Raw genomic sequence first — 9,416 nt, 5'->3', positions numbered from 1 at the left:
GGTGGGGCCAGCCTCTTTGGACAGCCATCTCCCGGGCAGGGGGAGTCTTATACTGGGGGCTGCGCCCGGTTTCACTTTCCGTCCTGCTTGTACTTTCGGCTTTGTGTTCACTCAGTCTTCCCTCTCACCACCCCTTGCTAAAATGGGGAAATGTAATTTCCCTTCCCAGAGGGGGTGGGAGGTGCAGTGAGGGTGGTGGGAAGCTGGGGTTTCGGTCAATCGCAGCTCCTGACTCCCTGCTGCTCTACCAGGTCCAGCCCTGCCCTCACTTCCCCACTCTTGGGTGAGCCACCCTGCTCTGCTTGCTGCTAGATCCCAGAGACTCTAACCCCCTCCTGTTTCTTCTTTGTCATCATCATCCTAATGCCATCACCAGCTCACTGTCCTTCAAAAGACGGATGGCCAGGTAAGGGGATTGCCCATTAGAGGGGACTTGGCGTTTTGAGTCATCCTTACTCTCTTCTGGTTTACCAGATGGCTGAGGGAGGGAGTGCCAGGGAAGTCAGGGCTCAGTGGGTAGCTGGGATGGGGTTTTGTGTGAGGCCGTGGGGTCTCAGTCTGGGCAGAGTCAGAGTTCAGTCTATAGTCAGGGTCAGGGCTGGATGAGAACACGTTCATTCAGGGCCAAGCTCAGACTTCAGCCAGAGGCAGATCCAGGATTAGCGTTCAGTCTATAACTATGATCAGGACTTGGTCTAGGGCTGGACTCAGAGCTTTTTCTGGGACCAACATCCTGCCTCTGCCTGTGTTTGGGGTCAGAGCTATCAATGACCTGGGGGCTCTGCAAGGGGCCAGTTAGGATTGGGCTTAGAGCTCAAGCCAAATGGGGCCCAGACCTCAGTCTGCGGCCAAGGTTCCGACTGAGCCTGTGACTCAGGTCAGGACTCAGGCTTGGGCTGGGATGAGAGCTCAGTTGATGACCAGGGTCAGGGCTCAGTCTGTGGCCAGGTTGGGGTTCTGTGAGGTCAGGATCAGGGCTCAGCCAGGTCCCAGAATAGTTCTGGTGTTTCTGCTCTGTAGACGGCTGTCAGGGGCCGTCAGGGCCGGTTACAGATCTTCCTTCCAGCACAGCCCCGCCCTCAGCCCCACCCTAGATTTCCCATCTTCAGGGAGAAGATGGGGGTTTCTTGGTCTTCCCCCAAGCCCACTGCTGCCACTTTCCTTTTGGGACCCATGGGGTTTCCCTGCTGGGTCCCTGCTGTGAGACAGAAACCAAGGGGGCTTCCCCTTCCTATACCCTACCTCCTCAGCCGTGCCTGGGCAGGGCCGCCTGGGACCAACTGCCAGGGAAGTACCAGCACCAGCGGGGGAGCAATCCCAGAGGGCTGCCGGAGGAGAAGGAAAAGGAAGAGCGGCTGGCACCTGCCTAGCCCAGACCAGTTTCTGTTACAGTGCCCCCCAGTGGTGGCATCCCATTCCCCCACATGCCATGCAGCTGGTGCTCCTCAATGGGGGGGTCCCATCCATCCTCAGACTGATGGTGAGGACAGGCAGAGGCCCTGGCTGGTCTTCCTCACATCCCCAAGTCCTGCCATTGTCCAGGAGGCATGGCCACCCACTCACCCCTCTGACCACAGCCGCTCCTGACTCTTTGCCATCATCCAGAACTGCTTTACCTTTCAAACTTTGAACCCCATCTCCCACTCTCTGACTACAACCTCCTGGCCTTCCCAACCTTCTCAGAGACCTCCCAGCCCTTGCTGCTTCTCAGCCCTTCTCAGTCTGGCTGCAGCTGACTCCTCCAGCCTCGTGCCTCAGCCCTCTCCCTGCTCCACCAACTGCTTCTTTGCCTTTGCACAAGCTGGTCTCCCTGCCTAGAATGCCCTCACTGCTTTCTCCAGAGTTCTCTTTCCCCAGCCTTCTCTGTGTCCAGACCCCTTGGCATGGGCTTTCTCCCCTGAGTGGCTCATCCCTTCCTGCCATAAATCTTGTCTCCAATGGACATTTCACATTTCTTTATCTTGCCTACTCTATCCTCACTCATACCTCTCCAGCCATATTGGCCTCCTCCTTGCTCCTAGAACATTCCAGTCATGCTCCTGCCTCAGGGCCTTTGCTCTTGCTGTTTCTTCTGCCTAGGACACTCTTCTTCATATCTGCAAAGCTCACTCTCTCCTTATTACTCTGCTCAAATATCTCCTTTATAAATGGGGTCTTCACTGACTACCCTGAAAAAGGGCAGCCCTGCCCCTGGAACTCTCTATCCCCTTCCCTGCATTATTTTTTTCTACATAGCATTTTAGATATCAAACATTTTTAGATATTGAACATTTTCTTTCTCTCTCTCTCTATTTTTTTTTTTTTTTTTGGTCTGTCTCCATGCACTAGAATATGCATTCCACAAAGATGGGAATTTTTGCCTGTTCTGTGAGCTGATGTATCCCCAGTAGCTAACAACAGCAGGTTCTCAATAAGTCATTGAACAAATCTATCTTCTGCCACAAGTGTCTCATCCAGGTTCTGCTCATGGCTGGTGAGCTGTAAATTGCCTGCATGGAGCAGCAGGTCTGGGAGCAGCCAGAGTCCTGAAGTCTCACAGTCAGCTTTCTCCCAGTCTGTCCAAGGCTTCAGTCAGGGGCTGAGGGGGGTAAGGAGGCACCTGCGCTGCTTTGCATGGCTGTGGGTTGACGATCTTAGATCCTTGGCAAAAAGCCAGAGGGTCAGTGAGGGCAGTGCCAGCCTCTGTCCATATCCTTAGAGGATGGGCCTGGCCCATCTCTGCCCCCCTGGGCCTGTTTCCACAAGTGGATCTTGGCTAGTAGGCTGAGGCTTGGGTTGGGGCCAGCAGGAAATGGAAGGGATGTGGTGAGGGGTGAGAACAGCCTGAAAGGGCTGTAGTCTCCGGTGTGCAGCTAACCCTTCTGGTGACCTCACGTGAGTCACTAGCCTACTCTGGACCTCAGTTTCCTCATCGGAAAGTGATCACAATTTTCAAATGCTGCCACTATTATTACATAGAGAACTTAAAACCCAGATGATTAAAAAGAGACAGAGAGAGGAACCATCCACCAATTTTTCTGATTATTTTCCAAGCCCTGTTACAGCTCTGGCCGTGTGGGGCACTCCATGGGGTTGCATGGGAATCCTGAGTTCAGGAAGCAGAAGTTAGGAGCCTCAGATGTGACATCAGGATGGAATCAGGGAGGGGAAGTCTTGTTCAAGGTCACACAGCAGATCAGTGACAGAATGAAGACTGGAACTCCAGTCCCTCATTTTCAGCTTGGGCTGGCGAGGGGAATCCCTGGGCCCCATGATCTCAGCTTCCAGATCTAACCCCTCGGTGAAACTAAGATGGGCTTCAGTGAAGGTGGGAAGGCTGGGGGGAGGTGAGGCCAGGCCGGAGCTGGGGCCACACCTCTGAGTCTCCCAAACACGAATGATGAGGTCCCTGAGGCTAGGCACAGCTCCCACCCGCTCCCAGGAGAGTAGAGGTGAATAGCGCCCCGTGTCCCAGCCCTAATCACTGGACCCATTGTACGCATGCGCCCTGCTGCACACCACACCTAGGGTTTATTCTGCAGCGCGCACTGAAGGCCGCAGCAAGGCAGCTTGGGTGCCCCACCCCCTTCCACCCACCTTGGGGGCCGCCTCTAAATACAGCGTCTCTTATGGGACTACTGACCCTGGGGTTGCAGGGGCAGGGCGGGAGGAGCCTGGAAGGGGAAAAGGGTTTCTCACACTCGGTCCCACCTCTTTTTTCCTACGCCCCCCCCCCACCCCCCACCCCGCACTCGCAAAGCCAGGCAGGCACGTGCGGTGCGCGGAGGGCTGAGAGAAAGGGAGTGCAGGGGGCACCTTGCCAGGGACTAGATGTTCATCGCTGGGTGTTGTATGTAAATGACACAGGAATGCAGGGGCAGGAAGACTGAGCTATGCAGGGTGTGAGGAGAAGGTGGGAAGCCAGGTCTGTTGAGTGCCAGGAAGAGAGTTCCTGAGGCAGGGCTGCAGAGAAAAAAAACACCAGCCTGGGGTTGAAAAGTCCCGGTGCAAGTCCCGGCTTTGCTGTGCCTAAGCACTCTGGGCTTCAGTTTCCCCATCTGGAAAATGAGGCCCGCGATCCCAGCCCTGCCCACCTCTCAGCCCAGATGTGAAGGCAAAATTGGGAAGGTACAGGGCTTCAAGGGTCAGGGCCCCACTGGGGAGTCAGACAGACCTTTCACAGCTCTAGCACTTCCCAGGGTGACCTTGGTCAAGGCAGGAAACCTCCCTGTGCTTGGCTCCTCTACCCGGCGGGGGACGCTACTCCTACCAGCCAGATAGGACAGCTGTGATGATTATGCATATAAGTGACTGGCACTGCCACTGAGTAGCTGTGTGATCTTACACAAGTTAATTAACCTCTCTGTGCCTAGGTTCATCATCTATAACATGAGAAAAATAATCCAAACTCATAAGACTGTTCAGAGGATTCAATGAGCTATTGTTTATAAAGTGCTTGGAACAGGGGCTGGCACGTCGTAAGACCGTAGGTTTTAGCTATTGGTATTAGTATAAGGCCTGACCCACAAGGAAGTTCTCAAGAAATGCTAGTTGTCATTAATAAATACTTGGGATGGTTGTCATCAATGGGCAAAGAAAAGCCAAAGGAGAGTTGGAGGAAGAGGGTAAAGAAGAGGCTACAGTTAGAGCTTAGGAAGTTCGGATAGGTACAGGGTGCAGGTGGGGGACCCCAGGCAGAAGGCACCTGGTAACCCAGAGACATGCGTCAGAGCAGAGTTCCGGCCAGAAGCAGATGCCTCAGGGAAACAGCCAATTAGGCCCTGGGCCACAGTGTGGACAGCCTCAGCTCTCAGGACCATTGGTTGGGACTCATTTCCTAAGTTGGGTGGGGCTTCATCAAGCCTCCCTATGGAGAGGACTTGGAATGGAGACAGGCTCCGGGCTGAGCCCCAGGCCAGGCCCTGACAGGTGTCTGAGAGAGGCAGGCAGGCCCCGGGCAGACACCAGGTCCTCCAGCAGCCCTAGGCTCTGAGGCTGACACTGGGCCCCACCCAATCCGGGGGCCCTCACCTGGCAGCCTCCTTGGGGTCTCAGCCACCCCTGACTGCTGTGTCCCTTGCTTATCCTGAACCCTGCGTTTGAGCCCCCCAGTTCACTCCCCAGGAATGGAACACACTCACAGCTTATATTTTTATGTACCATCTGATCTGAGCAAAAGAATGTATACAACATATATGTTTCTGCTCACCCACTTTTCTTCCTTCTACCTCAGTTTTGGTCCTGGGTCCCAACAGGCTAACTGCACAACTGATTCACTGATTCCCATGGCTCCTCATTTCACCCTGAGTGAAAGCAAAAGCCCTTCCAGTGGCTTACAGTGTCCTCGTGATCCCTCCCATTGACCTCTTCTGTTCTCCTGGCTGCCCCACAAACACACCAGGCACATGTCTACCTCAGGGCCTTTGTACCTGCTGTTCCCTCTGCCTAGAATACTTTTCCCTCAGCTCTTCAAATAACTGGCTCCTTGTCCCTCCTTCAGGTCTCAACATCTCATAAATGCCGCCTTCATTCTATGTCTCTGAGAACTGTCCAATCTCATTCCCACCTACACTAAGACCCTGTTACAACCCGAAGATATAGATGTTAGTCTCTTAGCCTTTCAATTTTTCTACATATTCCAGGCCCTTCCCGAACTCCTAGAGTCTTCTCCAGACCTTGAGCATCCACCCAGCTTATCAGCCATCTGGGTCCTGTTGGCAGTGTTGGTCTGAACAACGTCCACTCCTTCCATACTTCTGCTCTGAGGTTGGAGAGGGGAAGACAGAATTAGGGTTGACTGTTAAGGTGTGGGAACCCTGGTCCTTGCCCACAGAGGCAGCTGCCTAGCCCAGCAGACTGACCTGATGTGAAACCAGAGAGGACACGATAAAGCAGAGCACTTTGTAACTTACTGGGAGACACTGGCAACCACTCTTTGGCCTTCATTTCTTCACCTGGAGAGTGGGCATAGCAATACCTTTCTCCCAGAGAAAGAGGACACATGAACATGTGCTCTGGTGCTCATGAAACTGGGAAGTGCTATTAATATTGAGAGCTCATTGGGAATTCCCTGGCGGTCCAGTGGTTAGGACTCCACGCTTCCACAGCCGGGACATGGGTTCAATCCCTGGTCTGGGAACTAAAGTCACACAGGCTGCACGGCCATATATATATATAAAGAGCTCATAAAGCAAAGATTGTCAACTGGCGAGTGGGTACGAGGATAAGGAGAGAAAAGCCTCGCTCAGGATGCAGTTGACGTCTGTCATTTCCACCTGCCCACCATTCTTTTATTTAAAAAAAAATTAATTATTTTTTATTCTTTCTTTTTAAATTAAAAAATATAATAAAGTATCTGGATTTTCCTTTGGGGAACTATCCATCCTCTCTCCCTGAGGCTGACAGCCCTAACCCTCGTGGTGGGCACATGACCCAGGCCCAGCCAGTCAGGGTGCCCCACGCCTCTCACTACAATGAAGGATTCGAGGATGGGTACACAACACACTGAGAGGCACTTGCTGGACTTACTGTCAGGAAAGAGGCTTTCTCTTGGCGGAGATGACTAAACTGGAAGGTTGTGAAACTGAATCTGCCATGAGGGAAGATGCTGCCTCAGACTGGAGTCAATGCATGGGAAAGTAGAGCTGAGAGCTGGAGGAGGAGCTGACAGTCTTGATGATGACTGACTTTGAGCTCCTGGATCCAGACACTCCTGAAGCAATCAATTCTGAAATGTTCAGTTTCACGAGCCAATCCTCTTTTTCGCTTCAGCTATTTTGAATTGTGTTTCTGCCACTCGTAGCCTATGTCCCCTCTCCTGCCTGGATCTACCTTCACTGTTGATTTCCATTGTCAAAAATCACAGACTAGATTTTAAAAATCATGACAGAGTCAAATAGTATTATGTAGTAGAAAGAGCACTGTGTCAGATCCAGTGGAGAGAGCACTTCAGGGAGAAGAACAGAGTGAAAACAGTGTAGCTGCTTTTGGTCAATATTTACTGCGCAGCTCAGCATATCCCAGGCATTGTTCTAGGCATTAGAGATACGCAGTGAATGAAGCCGACTGAAAGTTCTGGCTTCATGGAGCTTACACTAAATGGAATAAAATTGTAATCAAAATTTAATCAAATGCTTATATAGGCCAGACACTTTTCAACTATTGGCTCATTTAATTCTCACAATAACCCTGTGTTGTAGGAATTATTATTCGTGTTCATTTCATGCAGAAGAGGAAACTGAGGCCCAGAGAGGTTAAGATTTTGTGCCCAAGGTTACAGAGCTAGTAAATGGCAGCTCTGGGATTTAAACCCAGGATGTCTGGCTTTTTTTTTTTTTTTGGCCGCACCGTGGGGCATGTGGGGATCTTAGTTCCCTGACCAGGGATTGAACCCACCCCCCCTGCAGTGAAAGTGCAGAGTCTTAATCACTGGACCACCAGGAAATTCCCCATGCTTTCTTTTCTTCTTCTTTTTTTTTAATTAATTAATTTATTTTTGGCTGTGTTGGGTCTTCGTTGCTGCACGTAGGCTTTCTCTAGTTGTGGTGAGCGGGGGCTACTCTTCATTGCTGTGTGTGGGCTTCTCATTGTGGTGGCTTCTCTTGTTGCAAAGCATGGGCTTTAGGCACACGGACTTCAGTAGTTGTGGCTCATGGGCCCAGTAGTTGCAGCTCGCCAGCTCTAGAGCACAGGCTCAGTTGCTCCATGACATGTGGGATCTTCCTGGACCATGGCTTGAACCTGTGTCCCCTGCATTGGCAGGTGGATTCTTAACCACTGTGCCACCAGGGAGGCCCCTATCTGGCTTTCTTAACCACTATACTCTACTGCCTGCTATAGCAGTTAGCATTTACTGAGTCTTCTCTCTATGTCAGACACTGTTCTAAAGGCTTAACATGCATAAAATATGTAATCCTCAAAACAATCCATTTCACAGAGGATGAAACTGAGGTTAAATGACAGTAACAGAACTGAAATTTGAACCAAAACAGTATGGCTTGAGAGTACACACTCTTTTTTTTCCTTCCAGCTTTATTGAGTTATAATTGACAAATAAAATTATAAGTTATTTAAAGTGTACAACAATCATCACAACAAAAAATTTTTTTCTATTTCTTTAATTTTGTATCTATATAAGATGATGGATGTTCACTAAACTTATTGTGGCGATCATTTCATGATGTATGTAAGTCAAATCATGACGCTGTACACCTTAAACTTACACAGTGTTGTATGCAGTTGTATCTCAATAAAATTGGAAGAAAAAAGATAACAAAGCATACAAAGTGAGGATCTGTTATACATTTACACTGTGAAAGGATTACCCCCATCGAGTTAATTAACACATCCATCACCTCACATACTTATCTTTGTGTGTGTGTGTGTGTGTAGCGGGGAACATGTAAGTTATACTCTCTTAGCAAATTTCAATTATACAATACAGTGTAATCAACTATAGTCACAAGAGTCCATACTCTTAACCCCTAGTGCATATGACCTATAATGAATAAACAAAGGAATGAAGAGGGACCAGAAAACAGAAACCAGGCCCGGAGATGAGGGACAGCAAGAGACCCAGCCCTGAGGTCCCACCTTTTCAGATTCTTTTCCGTTATAGTTTATTACGAGATATTGAATACAGTTCCCTGTGCTAAGCGAGACTATTTCTGACGCATTGATTCGTGAATATTTATCGTGCACCTACTTAGTGCCAGGTACCAGCTCTGAAGCAGGGGAACCAGAGGGCACTTACACTAAGGCGCAGGTAGGTGATGGAGGTCCTGGAATGCCACACTCAAGAATATGGACTGGGTCAAAGGGGCAGCTGGGAGCCATGGTAAGAAGGATGGTGACAGACAGGGCTTCTGACAATGACCACAGAGACTCCTGGTGGAGATGGCGTGTCTCCTCCACGGAGTGGGGCGGCAGCTCCTGACTGCAGGGAGGGTGGGTGAGACATAAGCAGAAAAGAGGACACTTAGGCCTACCTGCCTGGCCCTAGGGCCCTGCCAACCCTCACCCTCTGCTTGTGGTCACTCAGCCTCCAGCCCTTCTCATTGCCTCTGGTTTCTTATTTATTTATTTTTATTGAAGGATAGTTGATTGACGATGCTGTGCCAATCCCTGCTGTACAGCAAAGTGACTCAGTTATACACAGACATACATTCTTTTCCATTATGGTTTATCACAGGATATTGAATGTAGTTCCCTGTACTATACGTAGGACCTTGTTTATCCATTCTAAATGTAATAGTTCACATCTACCAACCCCAGACTACCAGTCCATCCCTCTCCTTCCCCCCTCCCCCCGCTCGGCAACCACAAGTTTGTTCTCTATGGCTTCAGGTTTCTTACCTGCCAGTGTCCCCCTCCCCTAACTCTAAACAATAAATTAATCAGTAAATATACAGTATGTCAGATGGTACTATGTGATCTTA

Source organism: Leucopleurus acutus (genome assembly GCF_964270905.1).
Source record: "Leucopleurus acutus genome assembly, chromosome: 16".
In the NCBI taxonomy this organism is placed as follows: Eukaryota; Metazoa; Chordata; class Mammalia; order Artiodactyla; family Delphinidae; genus Leucopleurus; species Leucopleurus acutus.
Note: the sequence above shows the minus strand (reverse complement) of the source record.